The sequence below is a fragment of the Myotis brandtii genome, unplaced genomic scaffold, assembly GCF_000412655.1.
Source record: "Myotis brandtii unplaced genomic scaffold, ASM41265v1 scaffold274, whole genome shotgun sequence".
Lineage (NCBI taxonomy): Eukaryota > Metazoa > Chordata > Mammalia > Chiroptera > Vespertilionidae > Myotis > Myotis brandtii.
In genome coordinates this window covers 4,971,382-4,991,858 of record NW_005360425.1, presented here as the reverse complement: position 1 = coordinate 4,991,858, position 20,477 = coordinate 4,971,382, and the positions used below count along the sequence as shown (strand labels likewise).

General features: G+C 43.3%; 2 protein-coding genes and 1 pseudogene across 3 annotated transcripts in view; 1 reads left to right on the top strand and 2 right to left on the bottom strand.

Annotated features, from left to right (window-relative positions):
• Positions 1-5,660, bottom strand: part of CAP1 (CAP, adenylate cyclase-associated protein 1 (yeast)) — a 29,027-nt gene extending 23,367 nt beyond the window's left edge. The window contains exon 1 of one of the 2 annotated variants that reach the window (XM_005868655.2): positions 5,527-5,660. The gene's annotated coding sequence lies outside the window, so the exon portion shown is untranslated. The remainder of the gene's footprint in view (positions 1-5,526) is intronic. The other variant, XM_014541597.1, reaches the window with a different exon arrangement.
• A 173-nt stretch (positions 5,661-5,833) lies between these two features.
• MYCL (v-myc avian myelocytomatosis viral oncogene lung carcinoma derived homolog) overlaps positions 5,834-20,477 on the top strand; it is a 105,981-nt gene continuing 91,337 nt past the window's right edge. Inside the window, exon 1 of the mRNA XM_005868652.2 lies at positions 5,834-5,919. The gene's annotated coding sequence lies outside the window, so the exon portion shown is untranslated. The remainder of the gene's footprint in view (positions 5,920-20,477) is intronic.
• Positions 13,829-20,477, bottom strand: part of LOC102242652 — a 30,092-nt pseudogene continuing 23,443 nt past the window's right edge.

The window sequence follows — 20,477 nt, the reverse complement described above, 5'->3', positions numbered from 1 at the left end:
AGCTGCCTAAATGCAGGCAACATGAACAAAACAGGAATTTATATATCCCCAATATAGGGGACATACAACGTGGGGCAAAAGTAAGTTTATAGTTGTTCATATGAAAAATAATACAATAATTAATAAATAATACAAGAATAAATTCTGTATTTCTCATTCTCACAACTGTAAATCTACTTTTGCTCCACCCTCTATAAATCTCCTGACTTGCGCTGTCAACTAACCCAAAGCTTTCTTCTAGTGAGTGCCTAAATCAGTAGCATTTCTCTATTAAGATCACACCCTCTGATGAAAAGAACAAAAAAAAACAAAAAGGCAAGTCCTTCAAGGACCACCCAGGAATTCTCTGAATAAATAATAATTCTTGATGTCTCAATGAAACATATGATTCATTCATTGCAGGATACCTAGTACTTCTCATGTGCCATACACTGTGCTAAGCATGGCCATGGAGCCTGCCTTTAGAAAAATTAGTTGGAGAGATAAGGCATTGCACAATCATAGCTATGATATGATACTTTTTCTTTTTTTTTAAACATATTTTTATTGATTTCAGAGAGGAAGGGAGAGGAAGAGAGAGATAGAAACATCAATGATGAGAAGGAATCATTGATTGGTTGCCTCCTGCACGCTGGACTAAGCCTGCAACCCAGGTATGTGCCCTTGACCAGAATCAAACCTGGGACCCTTTGGTCCGCAGGCTGCCGCTCAATCCACTGAGCCAAGGGGACATGCTTGGGTTGTGGGCTTGATCTCCAGTAGGGGGCGTGCAGGAGGCAGCCGATCAATGATTCTCTCTCATCACTGATGTTTCTCTCTCTCTCTCCCTCTGAAATCAATAAAAATCTATTAAAAATAAATAAGTAAATAAATAAAATCCTACAATGCACAGGACAACACCACAACAAAAAATTATCCAGCCCAAATTGTCAACTGTGCCAAGTTGAGAAACCCTGTCCCAATATAGTGAGGAGCAAAGGGAAGCTCAAGAGATACAAATAAAATGCTAATGTGGCAGTTTAGGACTTTCTAAATTATATTGTCAATCTAAAACATCCAAATAAACTAATTAAGATAAGAGTCTGATTGTGGAGAATTTTGTAAACTGGACAATGGAGTTTAGACTTGATTCTTTTTTAAAATTTTATGTTTATTTCCATTTCTCCTATGATTTTTTTAAAATGTATTTTTATTGATTTCAGAGAGGAAGGGAGAGGGAGAGAGGAGACAGAAACATCAATGATGAGAGAGAATCATGGATCGGCTGCCTCCTGCAAGATCCAGCCCGCAACCCAGGCATGTGCTCTTGACTGGAATCGAATCCTGGATCCTTCAGTCTGCAGGCTGATGCTCTATTCACTGAACCAAACCAGCCAGGGCTAGATTTGATTCTTCGGTAATATGATTCTTTGGGAAAGTGAAGGGTAATGAGATGGAAATGGTTCTTCGTAAGATTAGTCTAGTTGTGGTGCAGAAGTTGAAGTATAGGCATGAAAGCCAGGTTAGTAGAAAGTAAAGAAACTGATGATGACAATTCCAAGGCATAATCACTAGGACTGGGTAAATTATGGCTTGAGAATCCTGAGATTTCAAATCTCAGGATTAAATTCCAAACCAGAGGGTTTAAATTCAAATGATATTTTGCATTTGCTTGTTTAAGTAAAATGAATCGTTGACTCACAATGCTTCAGAAAACTGAAAGGAGGAAGTAAATTTTTAAAGGCTTAGTCCCTCGTTAAAAAAAATAATAGCAATTAAACAAATGTATGTATAACCAAGAAAAGGGGTGACAATAAAGATCACCACTTATTGGAAACAAAACATTTTACAAACTAAACAGCTAACCTCCTCAAGGCAAAAACACATTAATCGAATCTTAACACTACCACCATTTTCAGTTTGCAAGACAGGTTGTACATGACAAAGTACTTTCACTGCTACATTTTATTTAAACTTCTGAGACATAAATTATGTCCACCTGATTGATAAAGTATTTGGGGGGGGGGGAAGCAGGAAATTCTTATAGAATTTTCTTTATGTTGGACTGCAACAACTTATACAATAAGCAAGCTGTCAACCACAGAATAAAATACAAGTGCAGTCAAATAAGGTATCAAAAGCCATTCAAAACCTGGCAGGCATCTACCTTTTTACTGATCTTATCTTCTGCCACAAACTCCAGGTTCCAGTACTTCATGGCCTCTCCTGCCTCCACATCTTGCTCTTGCTGTTTCCACTATTTGAGTACCTTATTAGACATCTTTGCTTGGATGTGCAGCAAACACCTTGTACTCAATATATCCAAAATTAATTTTCTTTCCCTGCCACCTGCCCAACCCAGCCTTCCCTCTCATAATACCTATCTTGGTGAATGGTACTACCCAGTTCCCTAAGCCAGAAAACCAGGCAATCACCCTAGACCAGTGGTGGGCAAACTGCGGCTCGCAAGCCACATGCGGCTCTTTGGCCCCTTGAGTGTGGCTCTTCCACAAAATACCACGTGCGGGCATGCACGTACTCTGTGCGATTGAAACTTCGTGGCCCATGCTTAGAAGTCGGTTTTCGGCCTGGGAGAGTCTATTTTGAAGAAGTACTGTTGATATTTGGCTCTGTTGACTAATGAGTTTGCCGACCACTGCCCTAGACTACTCCTATTTCCTCACTCCCATAAGCAACCAGCCTCCAGTTCTATGGATTCCATCTTTTTAACATTGTTCAAGCCTGATTCCTCCTCTTCTTTCCACTGTCATTGCCCTATTTAAAATCATGATTATGGAAACAGCTTCCAAACACTGGTCTACTTCCTCTCATGTCTCTTCCCATTTGACAGACTGAACTTTCTAAAACATAAATCTGCCCTGGCCTATGTGGCTCAGTTGTTGAGCACTATCCCATGCACCAAAAGGTCACTGGCTCGATTCCCGGTCAGGGCATATGTCGGACTTGCAGACTAGCTCCCTGGTGTGGGGTAGGGGGTGGCGGGCCATGCAGGAGGCAACCAATCAATATTTCTCTCACATCAGTGCTTCTCTCCCTCTCCCTTCATTTCTAAAATCAATAAAAGCATATTTAGCCCTAACCGGTTTGGCTCAGTGGATAGAGCGTCGGCCTGCGGACTGAAGGGTCCCAGGTTCGATTCCAGTCAAGGGCATGTACCCTGGTTGCAGGCACATCCCCAGTAGGGGGTGTGCAGGAGGCAGTTGATGGATGTTTCTCTCTCATCGATGTTTCTAGCTCTCTATCCCTCTCCCTTCCTCTCTGTAAAAAAATCAAAAAAAATATATATTTTTAAAAAGCATATTTAAAAATAAATATAATAAAACATAAATCTGACAACATAATTTTCCTACATAAAAGCCTTCAAAGCCTCCTCATAGCTTTCAGGGTCAGATCCATATTCCACATTGCTTTTAAAAAAAAAAAAATATGTATATTGATTTCAGAGAGGAAGGGAGAAGGAGAGAAGATAGCAACACAAATGATGAGAGAGAATCATTGATCAGCTGCCTCTGTACATTCCCCAGTGGGGATCAAGCCTGCAACCCAGGCATGTGCCCTGACTGGGAATCGAACCATGACCTCCTGGTTCATAGGTTGACACTCAACCATTAAGCCACTCCAGTTGGGCAAAAAAAAAAATATGTATATTGATTTCAGAGAGGAAGGGAGAAGGAGAGAAGATAGCAACATCAATGATGAGAGAGAATCATTGATCAGCTGCCTCTGTACATTCCCCAGTGGGGATCAAGCCTGCAACCCAGGCATGTGCCCTGACTGGGAATCGAACCATGACCTCCTGGTTCATAGGTTGACACTCAACCATTAAGCCACTCCAGTTGGGCCAGATCCATATTTCCTAACATGGTTTACAAGGTCCTTCATATTTGACCCCCACCACTTCCCATTTCCTTCCCTTCTCCAAGCATTACTAGAATTCTAGTCACACTGAACTAGTCATGGTCTTTCACGTGTCCAGATCTCCATGTCCTTGGTTTTGTACGCTTTGCATGGCAATTCCTTTTCCAGATTCACCATATGGCTAAATAAATCTCCAAGACTTAGCCTCCCATTTCCTCCTCAAAGCCTGGAAATCTGGCTCAGCGATTTCTCCTCTTACTGCCTTTCAGCCTTGTGCTCACACAGTGCACTTGAACATTGTAAACCATCCCTGCTTTACTTGTCTGCCCCTTCCTCCACTCTATGAGAACTGTATTCTTAGCCACCAGGGCCAAGTGCCTCCTTTAATCTGTGCCTCACACATGTTAAAGGCTCGAGAAATCACTGGTGATGGGCTGTCCCGTTTTTCACTTCAACAGGAATTCCTACAAAGAAGTTCAACTGGCAGTTCTGATACTTCTGCCTTAAAAAGGTTGCCATCCTCTCTTCATCGAGCTTATTCCTATCCATCCTTCAAAATTCATCTCAAACATTGCTTCTGCAGAAGGAATTTTCCTGAGCCCCTTGTTACATACTTCCATAGCATCCTGTGTTCTTTCCTAACACATCACATTTATAATTACTTCTTAAACAAACGTCCCTGCAAACAGTTAGCTCCTTGATGGCAGGATCTAGCTGGTTTTGTTTCAAAACTGCATTCCCTGGATGTGGCAGGGTGCCTGAGACAGAATAAACACAATTTGTTCTAAATTTAATTCTGTGAGGTGAGTGGAGATCTCCACCTAAAGGATGGGGGGGAAGGGAGGGGAGGGAGGAAGAGGCTCAAAGAAGTTAAATAAGGCATCTATGGCCACAGATACTCAGCAGTGGGGCAAGACCAAACCTCAGCCATCTGATTTCAGGACCAGGAGTATGCAACACCCTCAATAAAGTTAACTTGCCTCTTCAGAATAAGAGCAACTGACTAGGAGGAAGGGAGGACTATCCGAATGCAAATACAAGGACCTGCCCCTCTCTCCATTTAGAAACTCCCCAGGCATCCCAAACACGCGGCATTACAAAAAAAAAAAGAAGTTCCAAGAAGCCTTTATCTTGGTGCCCTTTAACTTACAGATGCCAAAGAGAGGACACCCAACCGGAAAACCGTTCCGAGGCAGGTTCTCGGGGAAAGAATGTAGGAAGGATCTGGGGCTTGGATTCAAAGAACTCAAGTCATGATTCCAATTATTTCCCTCATTAGCTATACGATCGTAGACCAGCCTGTTCTTTCCGGGATCAATTTACCCATCCGTGCAATGGGGGCGAGATGGGGATAAGGAAGACTACTAAGGTCTCGGAGGTTCCTTTTAGTTAGGGCATCTTAGGAATCAGGCCTCCGCTGAAGTTGATGACCCGGACTGCGAAATCCAAGGGAAGGGCCACCCCGGGAGAGCCCAATTCAGTTGGTCACCCCGGCCCCACCTCAAGAGACCGCGCCCAGGTTACCAGGTCGGCCTCAGGGCCTCCGCCCCAGACCCCTCGGCAGGGTTCACCACGCGCACATAGGCCAGGAACATAGGCCATTAACAACGCCAGGGGCCAGTGGGCCGCGGAAGGCAGCCCAGTCCCTACCGGACCGCGAACCCTCACCTCAGAGCTCGGCTTCACCTCCGGACTGCGAACAGCCGCTTTCCACTTCCGGCAAGAACCGCCCAGCAATCTTCGCGCGACCCACTTCCGGGCCCTCACTGGGCGCGGCACCCCCACCGGAAACGAACGGCCAGCTGAAATGCCTGGCTGGAGGAGCGCGGGGAGGAAGTCCGGCCGCCCCGCTCGTGACTCCACCCCCTATTCACCACGCCCCGGTGTCTACCCGCCAGCCAGGAGCGCACTGGCAAAACAGCCCCGCCCACAGGGCGGGAGCGACCCTGCAGGGCGTGTTCTATCTGGCCACGCCTCCATCTAACTGTGGGGCCGAAGGCGCCGGGACCAATGAAGGGATGAAATTGCTGGCTAAGCTCCACCTCCAGAGAAGGAGGACAGGTAAGTGGCTAATGCTCCTACCAGTATGGGCTCAATGGCAACGGCCGCTCCCTTTTCACAACCGTCCAGAAGGGGTCTTGGAGGGACCAAGGGGTAGTTTTTCTGAGGGGCGGAGTTCTCGGCGGCCATCAACTATGCGAGGCGATGAAGGCTAAGCTCCGCCTCTCTCGGGGCGTGCGTACCTCGGTTTCCCCGTTTGTGACGTTGGCCTTGGACAGTGTTCTGGGTGGACCTGCAGAGGCTGGGTGTGGGGAGAGGGTGGACGAGGGCGCGTGGGCTCAGCCCCGGGCTTCTGGGCGTGCCCGCTGCGGCCTCGCTCGCTCTGCCCCGACTGGGAAGGTGGAAGCTCGCCCCACTTCCTGTTAGTTCGGTGCGCTCTGTGACCATAGATGGTCAGGTCTGGTGCCTCACGGAAGCCTCCGCCCCGCGGTTTTGGAGTCCTTCCTCCAAGCCCCCAGGGTGTGGTTTCCGAGACTAAGATAGCGGAATTAGAAGAGATACTGCTTGCTCCACTCCACTAAAACCCGGCTTCTGAAGCAGCCTCACCCCGGGCTGGGCGTGCCCCGCCCGCTGCCACTCAGTTCAGGGGAGGTTCTGCACGGCGGCTGCAGCCCGCCGGGGAGGCTTGTCTTCCTGGCTCGGACCTGGGGATCAGAGCTTTGTTGCCCCAAGGCTCACATTTTCCAACCATTGATTATCCTCCCACAAAGATTTATTTCCAGCAAAAATTGGCGAGTGCTATATAGTTCCCGTCCCTTCAGTTGAGCGACTGTGATAGTTCCAAGCTTCAAGTTGAATGCAGGCGTTATATGCCAGTCATTCATTCAACAAATACAGTTCTTATAATAAGAACTACCATTTATTACGCGCTGACTACATGCCAGGCCTGTACTGAATGCTTCAAGTGCATGCATTTTCATTTAATCCTAATAGGAACACTCTGCGGTAGGTACCATTATAGCCTTCAGTTTTAAAAGGAGGAAGCTGAATTATTTGCCAAGATTGCAAAGTAACTGTTTTACCTTTGAAAGGAACACATCTACCTGACTCTAAATCCCTTAACCTCCATATAGAGACCATACTGAAATCATTTGGGGCAGTGTTGAGGCAGTGTTGCTTCTCTGGATGAGGCGACATCCTGGGTTTTAGTCCTCCTGGCTTAGGCCCTTAAGTAGGGGTCAGGCTTTTATCAGGTTACCTAATTTCTTTGAACCTGGGCCTCTTCCCAATTTTATGACTCCTAGTATGTTTACAAGAAAAATGACAAGACAAAATATTGTACAAAAATTGTACATTTTTACATTTAACAAGAAAACGCAAGCACACACACAGACTTTGACTTTATTCAGACGTAACATCAAAAGGTTGTATTTGAGTGCTTCATATATGTGCAACCTAGGGCAAATAGCCTCCCTGGCTCTCATTGTAATCACCTTTACATTTAGCCCTTCTAAATTTCTTTCTCAATTAAAGACAGGAAATACCTAGACCACATATGCATCCTAGAGGAAAAAGAGAGATGAGGAAACAAGAAGGAGAAGGAAGGAAGGAAGTTTCTCCATCTATAAAATCGAGACAATAATTTATAAGGTTGCCCTGTCTGGTGTGGCTCAGTTGGTTGGGCTTATCCTGTGCACCAAAAGGTTGAGGGTTCAATTCCCGGTCAGGGCACATGCTGGTTGCAGGCTTGATCCTTTGTAGTGGGCGTGCAGAAGGCAGCCGATCAATGTATTGCTTTCACATTGATATTTCTCTCTCTCTCCCTACCTCTCTCTCTAAAATCAATTTTAAAAAATCTTTTTAAAAAATTCGTAAGGTTGTAATGTGATACAGGCAATAACCTATGTGAAACCACTCTATAAAAGTGATTTTTTTTGTAAAGAGTGCACGCATGAGTAAGGCACAACCCCTCCCCCTAGGAAACTTCTAATCTTTTAAGGACTCTAAACATGTGCATTTACAATTCTAGTGGGAGGCAATTTAAGAGTGTTTGTCACTTTTATTTATTCATTCATTCATTTATACACAGGAAAAAAATTATTGACTTTTTCCTCTGTGCTAGGCACCCTGCTACTTTGTACCAGGCACAACTAGAGTCACAGCAGTGGATAATTCAGATCCTCTCACTGCCCTAATGGAGCTTATAGTCTATTGTGGAAGCAGGTATTACATCTGGAGCAGTCGTCAGAACAAGGGCGGACTACTGGCTTCCAGCTTTTTCTTCTTCACTGATCTTACACAGTACCTCACCCATGGTGGGCTCTCATCAAGCACATGCTCGGTGAGACCCTTGAATTCAGAATAGTCATTTACTGAGCTGAGGTAGATGGGAAGAACACTGCAGAGCACACATGAGTAAATAATAGTGGAGATGGCTGAGGCGAGAGCTTCCTGTAGAAATTGGAGATAAAGAGAAAAAAAAAAGAGGTTGAGCAATGTGCCAGGCAAGAGAGGTAAAACCTTAATGTGAAAGCAAGGAAGAGCTGGTCATATTTCACTTAGAAATATAACTCTAGCTGTGATGCAAAGCATGGACTTGAGTGGGCAAGAAAAGGGGTAGGGAGCTCAGCTGGTGTGGGTCAGTGGTTGAGTGTTGACCCATGAAACAGGAGGTCACGGTTTGATTACCAGTCAGGGTACATGCCCTGGTTGCAGGCTTGATCCCCAGTAGGGAACATGCAGGAGGCAACCAAATGATGAGTTTATGTTTCTCTCTCTCTCTCCCTCTCTCTGAAATCAATAAGAACATATTTAAAAAAAGGGGGGGGTAGAGAAACCTGTTAGAAGACAGATACAAAAATGTATCAAGGGCCTGAATCAAGGCTATGGTAGGGGGATGCAGGGGAGGGGACAATGCAAAAGACACCATTCTTATAAAGGGAGCAGTGAGGAGGAGGAGGATAAGGAGTAAGACAAATGGAAAGAGAATGATTTGAATGAGCCTTCAGTCTAGATCTAGTTCCCCAGGGATATACTCCCATTGAATACTACTTTTCCTTCCTGGCAGGTCTCACAATCTTAATTAATTATTTGTGCAATTATCTTGTAATGTCTTCTTTCTCTGTAAGTACCTTGAAGTGAGAGTCCTTGCCTCTCTGGCTCAAAAATGATACTCAATAGATATTTATGGAAAATGTTAACTAAATGAAAAGGGTGGAGGGGCCAAGGTGGCTCTGAGACTTGGAGCATGGGTGAATGGAAGGTGGGAGGAAGACTGGATTGGTATTTTAGGGTTTTGAGCCTTAGACTTACAAATCCAGCCTTGGGAAGAGAAAGAAAGAAAGGAGTGCAGTTAATTATTTTGCAAACAAGAAATGACCACAGATGCTTGGCCAGTGTGGCTCAATGGTTGAGTGTCGACCTGTGAACTAGGAGGTCACGGTTCAATTCCCAGTCAGGGCACATGCCCAGGTTGCAGGCTTGATCCCCAGTGTGGGGTGTGTAGGAGGCAGCCAATCGATGACTATCTCTCATCATTGGTGTTTCTATATCTCTTTCCCTTTCCCTTCCTCTCTGAAATCAATTTTTAAAAAAAATTGACAACAGAGTTGATTGATTCTCACACATGCCCTGTCTTCATGTACTTTGCCATTTTCTCGTTTTGCCTAGATTTCAGCATATTTCTAAGCCTGCGGAATAGCTTTGTCTCTGAGATTCTTATCTTTGTCTCCAAGATTCTTATCTCTCAGAGTTTCAGACACAGAAGTCTAGCGGTTTATCTGGAATGTTTCCCGGCCTGGCTCAGAGGATTGCCTGCATCTGTGCAGCCTGGCTCAGAGCCTGCCTGCATTTGGGCGGATCCTCTCTCCCCCTGCCAGAAGGGGCTGATGACAGACAATAATCTATGCAAGCCCATCTTTCTTCCCCTCTTAGGGTGGCCCCAGGATCCAGCCTGAGTTAGGGTCTCAAGTCCAAAAATTGCAAGTTGGCAAAATAAATATTGGCACTATAATGTAATGGTTAAGATCTGGATTTGGTGTCACTCTGACCTGAACCTGCATCCCAACTCTGCCACTTGCTAATTGTGTAATCTTGGTCAGGTCAGTGGATATTAATATCCATCTTGAATGGCTGATATGGTGACTAGGAGAGAAAATTTACAAAAATCATTGACTCATTGAGTAGTAACAATTATTATTCAATACAGAGATTCTATTGTCTATGTCCCTGGTGAAGACCACCAGGAAGCAAAATAAAGTCTGAAGTATCAACACAGTGGATGGTGCCACCATAACCACTGCCACTACTACCCCATCACAAGAAAGGTTGCCCACAGTGTCTACTTCTTTATATCATTACCTTTTGATTCCAAGTTGTGGCCTGTGCCCTTGGCTGCAAGTAAGACTAGATAAATCAGTTAGGAATTTGAATGCTTTTGGCAATGGATAACTTGACTGTGGAGACATTTAAAACAAAGTGGAGTTTTTTTCATATACAAGAAGAATGGAGGTGGGCAGTTTTACTGGCTCAGTAATATGAGTTGATATCTCTGTGATTCCATTTGACTTATTCTTTTTTTAAAAATATATATATTTTATTGATTTTTTATAGAGAGGAAGGGAGAGGGATAGAGAGTTAGAAACATCGATGAGAGAGAAACATCGATCAGCTGCCTCCTGCACACCCCCTACTGGGGATGTGCCCACAACCAAGGTACATGCCCTTGACCGGAATCGAACCTGGGACCCTTCAGTCCGCAGGCTGAGGCTCTATCCACTGAGCCAAACCGGTTAGGGCTTGACTTATTCTTTTTTTAAATATTTTTTATTGATTTCAGAGAGGAAGGGAGAGGTAGAAAGAGATAGAAACATCACTACATCAATTATGAGAGAGAATCATTGATCGGCTGCTGCCTCCTGCATGGCCCCTACTGGGGATTGAGCCCACAACCCAGTAATGTGCCTTTGACCGGAATCGAACCCGAGACCCTTTACTCCACAGGCTGATGCTCTACTCACTGAGCCAAACTGGCTAGGGGGTTTTTGTGGGGTTTTTTTTTACTTATTTTTATAGTTACAAGTTGGCTATTGTAGCCCAAGCCATCACATTATGTTAAGGAAAGAGGAAGGAGAAGGTGTAGTATCTAAAACTAGAAAGTCTAAGTTTTCTAAAGAACTCCATAAAGCATACCCTGCTTTCTATCTCATAGCCAGAAACAACAGTCAACAAATATTGCAGCTTCCTTATCCCTCAGAGGGACATTTCCAACGTGTTCATTTCACACTGTTTCTGAAAGTCCCCATAGGAACTGAGCCCCCAGTTGTCCACAGAAGTAACCTGCTCATTAATGAACCCTGTATTGACTTTTCTCTCTTCCCCACTTCACTTGTCTCAGGGAACCCAAACTAAAGAGAGGATGGGATTGGCTGGGTCTGTGATGCTAAGAAAGTGACAGTGAGCATTGTCAGCTTTGATAGTATAAGGTGTGCACTCTCTCTCTGTTTGGGATATTGCCCAAATATATGAAGGGGCTGCAGATGCTGAGTGTCCAATAAGAATGATACAAGTCCACATTAATAAACCCCTGGGACAGCGCAACATCAACATATACCCTTCTTTCTATACTTCCACTTCAAAAAATGAAACAAAACAAGACTCCTAACTAAAATAACCTACCTTTTATCGCCTGAAATATCATCATTACATTTATTCCCCACTCCCAAACAGGAATCAACTGAAGTCTCATTAATTACATCATGTAGCTTCAGGTCCAGGAGTGCTGAATAATGCTCATTCTTCCTTCAGTTCCATAATGATCCTGCTTCAATGTTCTTCAGTATATTGATTGACCTTTATTTTTTTAAAAATATATTTTATTGATTTTTTTTTTTTACAGAGAGAAAGGGAGAGGGATAGAGAGTCAGAAACATCGATGAGAGAGAAACATCGACCAGCTGCCTCCTGCACACCCCCCACTGGGGATGTGCCCGCAACCAAGGTACATGCCCTTGACCGGAATCGAACCCAGGACCGTTCAGTCCGCAGGCCGACGCTCTATCCACTGAGCCAAACCGGTTACGGCTGGATTCAACTTTAAAGTCAACCACCACAATATACCACATTCTACATGTATGGGGTGGGGGGAGGAAAGGAGGAGAAAATTAAATATAGTATGTAACTGTTAAACTGACATAGCCAGAAACCTTTCTGTACCTGATTGCCTGGCCTTGGTTGATAGTCTGGACTTCACATATCTACTACCCATTCCATACTCTGTTGGTCTTCAACCAGCACCTCAGTTCCTCAGGGTCATAGTGATGGGAAGAGGGCATGAAGGACACATGCTACTGTTTTAAAGGTCCTGATCCAGAAGTGGCATATATCACTTCCACTTATATTGCATTAACTAGAACTTAATCATATAAGTAAGTTTTCTAGAGGTGACCCAAACCTTTTTTCTTGAGGGACTAGAGACTTTGGTGGTGCTGCCTGTATGATATTCCCATAGTTGTCTTCACTAAACATGGCAAGAATAGGAGGTGCCCTAGGTATCCTCTGGATTATATCCATAATCCTCTCTTCCTCTATTATGAAAATTCTTTTGCCTTGATAATAGGCTCATTCATCCCAGTCAATCATCACAATCAGAGATAGGTAAAGTTTAACAATAAGCTCTCCAGCGATAAAATCCCTGATTTGAAGAATTTGCCAATTTCTGCAGTGTAAATATTACCACCAGGGCCAATTTTAAACAACCAATGTTATGTCACTGAATATAGAGTTGAGAAAAATGCACTGTAGTGTGTGAAATAATGGTCCCCCAATGATGTCCATATCCCAATCTCTGGAACCTGTGAATATGCTACTTTACTTGGCAAAAGGACTTTGCATATATAATTAAATTAAGGATTTTGAGATGGGCAGATCATCCTGCTTTATCCAACTGCGCCCAGTGCAGTCACGTGTATCCTTATAAGGGAAAGAAGGAAGCAGGAGAGGCAGAGGCAGAAAAAGAGATGTAAGCCCAGCTGACGTGGCTCAGTGGTTGAATGATGACCTGTGTGAACCAGGAGGTCACGATTCTGTTCCTGGGCAGGGCATATGCCTGGGCTGTGGGCTTGATCCCCAATGTAGGGTCTGCAGGAGGCAGCCAATCAATGATTCTCTCTCTTCATTGATGTTTCTATCTCTCTCTCCTCCCTTCCTCTCTGAAATCAATAAAAACATATTTTTTAAAAAGAAATGTAACTGTGAAAGCAGAAGTCTTTGTGATATGACCAAGGAATGTGGGCAGCCCCTAACTGCAAAAGGCAAGGAACAGATTTTCACCTAGAGCCTTCAAAAAGAACACAGCTGTGTTGATACCTTGATTTTAGCTCATTTTGGATTTCTGATGATCTGCACAACTGTAAGGTAATAAATTTGTGTTGTCTTAAGCACTAAATTGGGGTAATTTGTTACAGAAACAATAGGAAACTAATACATGCACATAATTGACTCTTGTAAGCCTATGTGAGCTGGCTCTAGCACACCACTGAATTCACCTTTGTCTTTTAAATCTATTTACCTACTGGCATGAAAGCCCAAATTGGTAAATGACAAGCCCAAATTGTCAACTGCCATCCTTAGTTTCCAATCCAATGAAACTATTTTCATGTCCTCTAGTAGAAGATAATAAAACATATGATTAGCCATGTTCAGAATCACAAAGACACGAAGATAAACATTTAAAAGTAGTCAATTAAGTATAATAGAATTGCCACTCCACATTTACCCTTTTTCTTCCGGGATCCATCTGTTCTGGCTATGAGTAAAACACCACCACACATTGGTTCCTGGTTCAGAACTTAGAGTGCATCCTATAGGCTAGACTTTCTATCCTGTAAGTTGTTGTCTCTTACTTCTGTTGGCCACCTTTCTACTCCAGCCATTTCTGTGGCTATCAGGTGCATGCAGGTATGACCTGACAGTCCAAAACTTCAGCTGCTTTCTCCAAATATCTCTTGCTTTTTGCCTCAGGGCTTCTCTCATGGAATTAACCTCATAGGATGCCCATGGGAATTTACACAGCCATGTGATCCTTGTGTCATCCTAAAAGTGCTCTTTTTTTTTTTTAACATTTCCAATTTTTATTCATAAAATTAATCCAAACAGCAACAATAGATATACCGAGCCACATATCAATAAAAAACAAGAAAGGAAACAAAATATTCCAGAGACATCTTGAACAATTTTAAAGGAATACACACTGGGCTAAAAACCTATAGCTAAACTGTGGTTACACAACAGGTTACATTTATTCCTGCATTTTCTCAATAAGTTCTTCCTTATCTTTGCCTTTCTCTTTTCCAACTTGTCGAGATTTGGCTTTGTGTTCAAGAATTTTTTTCTGATCTTTGTCCAGTTTTAGCCTGGTGATAACCACCTTGCTGGGGTGAATGCCCACGTGGACAGTTGTGCCGTTAGCCTTCTCACGCTGCACCCGCTCGATGTAGATGATATATTTCTTTCTGTATACCTAGATCACCTTGCCGATTTGCTGACCTTTGTAGTGTCCTCGAACCACCTGGACCTCGTCGTCGTCCTTGCGGATGGGCATGGAGTGGACGTTGTACTTCTGCCGCAGCTCCTTGGAGAGCGGGGAAGACATGATCTTGCGGCGCTTGTGCGAGGGGGCGTTGAAGAGGCGTTTGTGGTTTTTGCTGCGGTCCGAGGTCATGAAGGGGTTGAACTTCACGGTGACCGTCTGGCACCAGAAGTGCTCCTGAAAGTGCTAACTCTTGAAAGTGCAAGGGAATTAATCCTTCACCAATGAAGGCAGGAGCCAGTGAATGAATACTTCTCTCTTCCTTCCCTTGGTTGGACAATTGAAAAGCACATTCTACATGGCCTCAGAATATTTCCAGGGGAATAGAACCCCATGTGTCCAAAGCAGTGACCTCCTAGATCCCTCATCCTTGGGCTGACTTTCCTGGCTTGCCTGTTTTACTCTTCCCTTCTTTGACTCATGTTCCATGGGATCACTTCTGAAAACAAACAAACAAGCAAACAAACCTATTTGCATGCCCTTGTCTCAGGCTATACTTTTGGGGGAAATTAAGTCTCAAAGATTTGATAGTGGATGTGACCTTAGAAATAAAAGTCTCAGGATGGGATTCTGGAACTGGATCAGACAGCAATGAGAATGCCATTGTTGGTGGTAAATGGAGTGATGATAACTCTTGACATACAGTGATCTCTTAATTAGTAAAATTCTTACTAGTGGTATATTGTAATAAGATATAGAAGGAAGGTGAAACATTGATTTAAGAGGAAGGATAGTATTTGAATAACCTGGGCAATATAATAATAAAAGCATAATATGCTAATTGGACTAAACAGCCAAACAACCTTCTGGACGTCCTTCTGGATGAAGCCAGGGCTGCGAGGGCTGAGGCAAGCTGCCGCAGCTGCAAGGGCTGAGCCCCTTCTATGAATTCTGTGCACCAGGCCTCTAGTGGTATTATAATTACTAGAGGCCGTTGCACGAAGAGATTCGTGCAATAGGCCTTCCTTCTCCTGGCTGCCGGCACCGGTTTTCTTCCGGCACCCAGGACCCAGGCCTTCGCTCCGGCCGCAGGGGAGAAGCCAAGCCTCTTCAGTCTTCAGTCTTCTTCAGTCTTCGCTCTGCACCTGCATATGCAAATTAACCACCATCTTTGTTGGGTTAATTTGCATACTCATCCTGATTGGCTGGTGGGTGTAACGGAGTGACACCAATTTGCATGTTTCTCTTTAATTAGTGTAGATGGTGTTGGTTGGCTTTTTTTTCCCCTTTGGGTTGGCTTTTGTAATGGCTGTTGAAGTCTTGAAAAACAAAAGACAGGATCAGGTTAGCTATCAACATAAATATATATGTCAACCCTGGCTTGAGTGATACACTAAAGTACTTATTTACTTCTCCTCCTTCATCAATCACTTCTTTTGTTTCTTCCTCTGACTTCTCTACTGCATGTTACAGTTCCTAAAAGTTCAGTCTTAGGTTCTTTATTTCTTGTGCTTTCCAATGATGAATTACCTTTGTCCTGTATCTTTAGTTATTATCTTCATTCCAATGGCTCTCTGGTATGTCTGCCATCCTTTCATGTAGCTTTATGTTCTTGAGTATCTTGCTTCAAATATATTAAATGACTTTGGACAGTATGTCAGTAAATCACCACAAGATGGCAGCCTTGCTAGTTTTGGCTACCCTGAATCCAGTTATCCACTTCTTCAAGTTGGAGGGGTTAAGAGCGACTTCTAGTAAGACTTTAATGTTATTGATATACTTGTTGAGAGCCTACTCAATATCAATTCTTTGAATATACTTGTATTTTTTTAAAATATATTTTATTGATTTTTTACAGAGAGGAAGGGAGAGGGATAGAGAGCCAGAAACATCAATGAGAGAGAAACATCGATCAGCTGCCTCCCGCACGCCCCCCACTGGGGATGTGCCCGCAACCAAGGTACATGCCCCTGACCGGAACCGAACCCGGGACTCTTGAGTCCGCAGGCCGACGCTCTATCCACTGAGCCAAACCGGTTCTGGCTATTCGTATTTTTTAATATTTGCAAAAGTTAAGTATAATTCCCTTTGCAGATGAGAAAATTGAGTTAAAAATGGTTAACTTGCTCAAAGTCAGGACCTAGATTTAAAATCAGTTTTGACTCCAAAGCCAACTCTCTTTCCATTACATAAGTAAATCTCAAACTGCAACAGTATTATTTAAGTTTTTTTTTTTTTATTACAATTAACAGAAAACCAACTTGAACCAGCTTAACAACAACACAACAGACCATGGAGTGCCTCATGGAACCCTAAGCAGAAACAATGCCCTGGCTTTAAGAGAGAATGACCCTGGCTGGTGGGGCTTAATTGGTTGAGCATTGTCTCATGCACTGAAAGAGTTTTTTTGTCCCATTCCTGATCAATTGTGGGTTTGGTCCCCAGTAGGGGGTGTGTAGAAGGCACCTGATCAATGTTTCTTGTCTCTGTCTCTCTCCCTCTCTCCCCCCACCTCTCTAAAATAATATTTTTAAAGAGAAAGAGAGAGAGAGAGAGAGAGAGAGAGAGAGAGAGAGAGAGAGAATGAGAATAAAACCAGAAACTGGAAAGCCTTCAAGATTTGAGGAGAAAGGGAGGAGCAAGGGGAAAGGAAATAAAATAGCACAATTTTAATGCATTTTAGATATTGAGCCCCATGCAAGGTTCAATTTGAAGAATAAGTATTAACTATATTAGACAATACTTTTAAACTACTGAAGTAATATATGTAGCCATTTCCACATTGTTGCACATTTGGGAGATGTTGGATTTTTTTTTCTATTTTTTCACTCTAATAAGTAAAACTGTGATGAATATTCTTTCATTTTGTACTAGACAGTGCATGAAGTCATCCAGTGTTTGCATTTCCCCTGGCCCTTCAAATTTCCTTAAGGGAGGAAAGGGATGGGGGTGTAGCCTTAGGTAATTATAGCCTTTGCCTGAGGCCAGTGCTACTTGGACCTTCCCTGATTGTCAGCCAGTCCAGAAATACTTAGTGAGCATCTAACTACATGCCAGGCACTACCGGGCACTGTGGATATAAAGGTGAATAAAATAGGTACAGAATGTCATGAAATTACTCTAGTGGGGAAGACAACATGAAACATATTCCACTAAATAATTATAAGAATCACAAGCAGCCCCGGCCAGCGTGGCACAGTGGTTGAGCACCGGCCTATGAACCAGGTGGTCATGGTTCAGTACCTGATCAGGTCATATGTCCTGGTTGTGGACTCGATCCCCAGTATGGGGCATGCAGGAGGCAGCCAATTGATGATTCTCTCTCAACATTGATGTTTTTATCTCTCTCTCCCTCTCCTTTCCTCACTGACCACAAGTGACGGCTAAATAGACAAAGAGATGTTCTAAAGCAAGCATGCCAAACTCGCGGCACACAATGAGTATTTTTGCAGCTCAGCCAAAATAACGGTATGCAAGAAACGTTTTAATAAAAATTTAAAAATTTCGTAACTTAATTTTCACAATATCCTGTTATACATAATTATTAATAATGAACTACAATGCTCATAATGACTCATTACTATAATCGTGTTGCATTCATTTTCCTTATGTGCCTTACTCACAGGCACACCATTTCTCTCCATTAATACTAGCAGTGAATATTTTAGCAGCTGATTGCCATGTCATTAGTCTTGGGCTGACTTGTTTGGTGTGCGCAACAGGAAATATTTCGCTTTTGGAGAACAAGAAAAATAGGTTTATTTGTGTTACGCTTATTAATTTGTGCAGTTATTCAGTGTCTGGTAAGTTAATGTTCAAGAAAAAATATTAATTTTATTAAAATGTTCTATTATTTTATGTTAACGATTACTTATTTACTTCAGCCCTTTGTATTCAGCATATCTCTATTGAAATAAACCTATGTTTCTATGAAAATTGAAGCTTTTGTTTTTTTTGCAGCCCACATAAACTTAAACCTTGTTTATTTGGTCCCTGTTAGCCTTTGAGTTTGACATGCTTGTTCTAAAGATTCAAGAAACAGTAAACAGACAATCTGGGGAGATTAGGGCAAGCTGCCCTGAGGAAATTTTACTTAACTGAGACCTGAAGGATGAGTAAGATTAGTCAAACAAAGAGATTGGAGAAGAGCTGTTTGAGCAGAGAGAAAAAGTATGCAGGTCCAAAGGTGAGAGAAAGATCAGCAGTTTCAAGGGATTGAGAAAAGTTCAGTGTGGCTGGACACAGAGAATAAAGGGAAGTGATAAGAGATTGAAGTGAAAGAGACAGCAGGGTCCAGATCTTGCAAAGCTCTTTTAAACTATATGAAGGATTCTATAATATATTAGTGGCCCGGTGCATGGATTTATGCACCTTGAAAGGAAATTAATTAGAAGAAATATTTTAATATCGCTATTTGCCCTTTCTCTATAACAGAAGTGTCAATCAAATTTATGATCAACAATGACAGATGGAAACATATGTGTGTGATTAGCGCCAGCAAGAGCTTTATATGTATCGTGCATGAACAAGTCAACTTAGCCTTTTATCTACACTAATAAAAGAGAAACATGCAAATTGGTGTCACTCTGCTACACCCACCAGCCAATCAGAGGGACTATGCAAATTAACCCAACAAAGATGGCGGTTAATTTGCATATGCAGGCACAGAGCGAAGACAGAAGGCTCCGGCCAGAGTGAAGACTGAAGACTGAAAAGGCTTGGCTTCTCCGCTGCAGCCGGACCAAAGGTCTGGGTTCCAGGTGCCAGAGGAAAACTGGTGCCGGCAGCCAGGGGAAGGAAGGCCTATTGCGCGAATCTTCGTGCAATTGGCCTCTAGTATATATAGAATAAACGTGCTTAACTAGATCTGCTTTCTGATTTAGCTAAACTTTTTCCAGCCCAGTCAGTGAAGCACCCCAACTTCTCTTTCAGGTAGTTGTCAGCAACACAGCAGTAAATATCAACAGGAAGCAGATTATTATTGTAGATCATGCAGGGAGAACAAAGGGTAAAATATTTAACTGCACCAGTGTTTGACTATATTCTGCACAGTGAGAAAACCTGAAGTCATTTTCAAGGTCCACCATTTCTTACTTCTTTTCAGGCGGCTCAAGTTTCTAAGCTTTCTAAATCTCTGTTTTCTGGCTAATGAAAAGAAAATAGGATTCCACTGAGTCTCCTATCTACCTACTCCAGGACTTCTGTGAGGATCAAATGAGATGAGGCACGGGAAAACGCTTCACAGACATTTGGTTAAAGTGTGAAATGTTTGCATCTGGCTATAAAGCAAGTCGTGTTCCTGGGCTGAAGAAACTGTAAGGAGGCTAGTCGTCACTAGGGAGAGGAAGCGGGACGTTGCTACATGACATCATTACCCAGCGCCCACAGTGATCGTTTCAGGCTGGGCTGGACTGTGGGCTGCATTTTGCACCATGGGGTCTTGGCAGCATCGGCTGTGATTTGGTGGGCTGTGGCTCCGGAGTGGTGGCGGGGCCTGTGTCCCACTTGGGGGAAGCCGAGTGTTGCTTTGTGGGTGCCAGGTTCGTAGTGCCATTTCTCTGTAAATGGCCAGTGCATGTCATGGCAGCTCCTGCATTGAGCGTCTGCCCCCTGGTGGTCAGTGCAGGTCATAGTGACCAGTCAGACACTTAGCATATTAGCCTTTTATATATATAGATTCCAAGGCTTTTAGGAAATCACTGAAAGACTTTAAACTGAAAAAGTACACGGTCCTATTTGTGTTTGAACAAGAACATTCTGGCCATAGGATGGAGGCCAGTGGGGTTAGGAGTGAGGGTCTGATGCAGATGTCCTGGCAAGATATGAGAGTGGTTTGGACAGCAGTAGATAAAAAGAAATGGACAGATTTGAGAGTGAGTGATCTAAGAGTTGGACATTACAGGAGCTAGGTTGTCTATGAGAGTGTGTGAGTAGTCAAGTAGACTATTAGTTTTCTGGGTTGAGCAGCTGGGGAGACAGTATTTCTTTATAGAGACTGGGAACACCGCAGGGAGACTAAGATTGAGGGGGAAAAGTGATGAGTTCAGTTTTAGACATGTTCAGTTTGAGGTGTCTGTGAGATTTCCTGAAT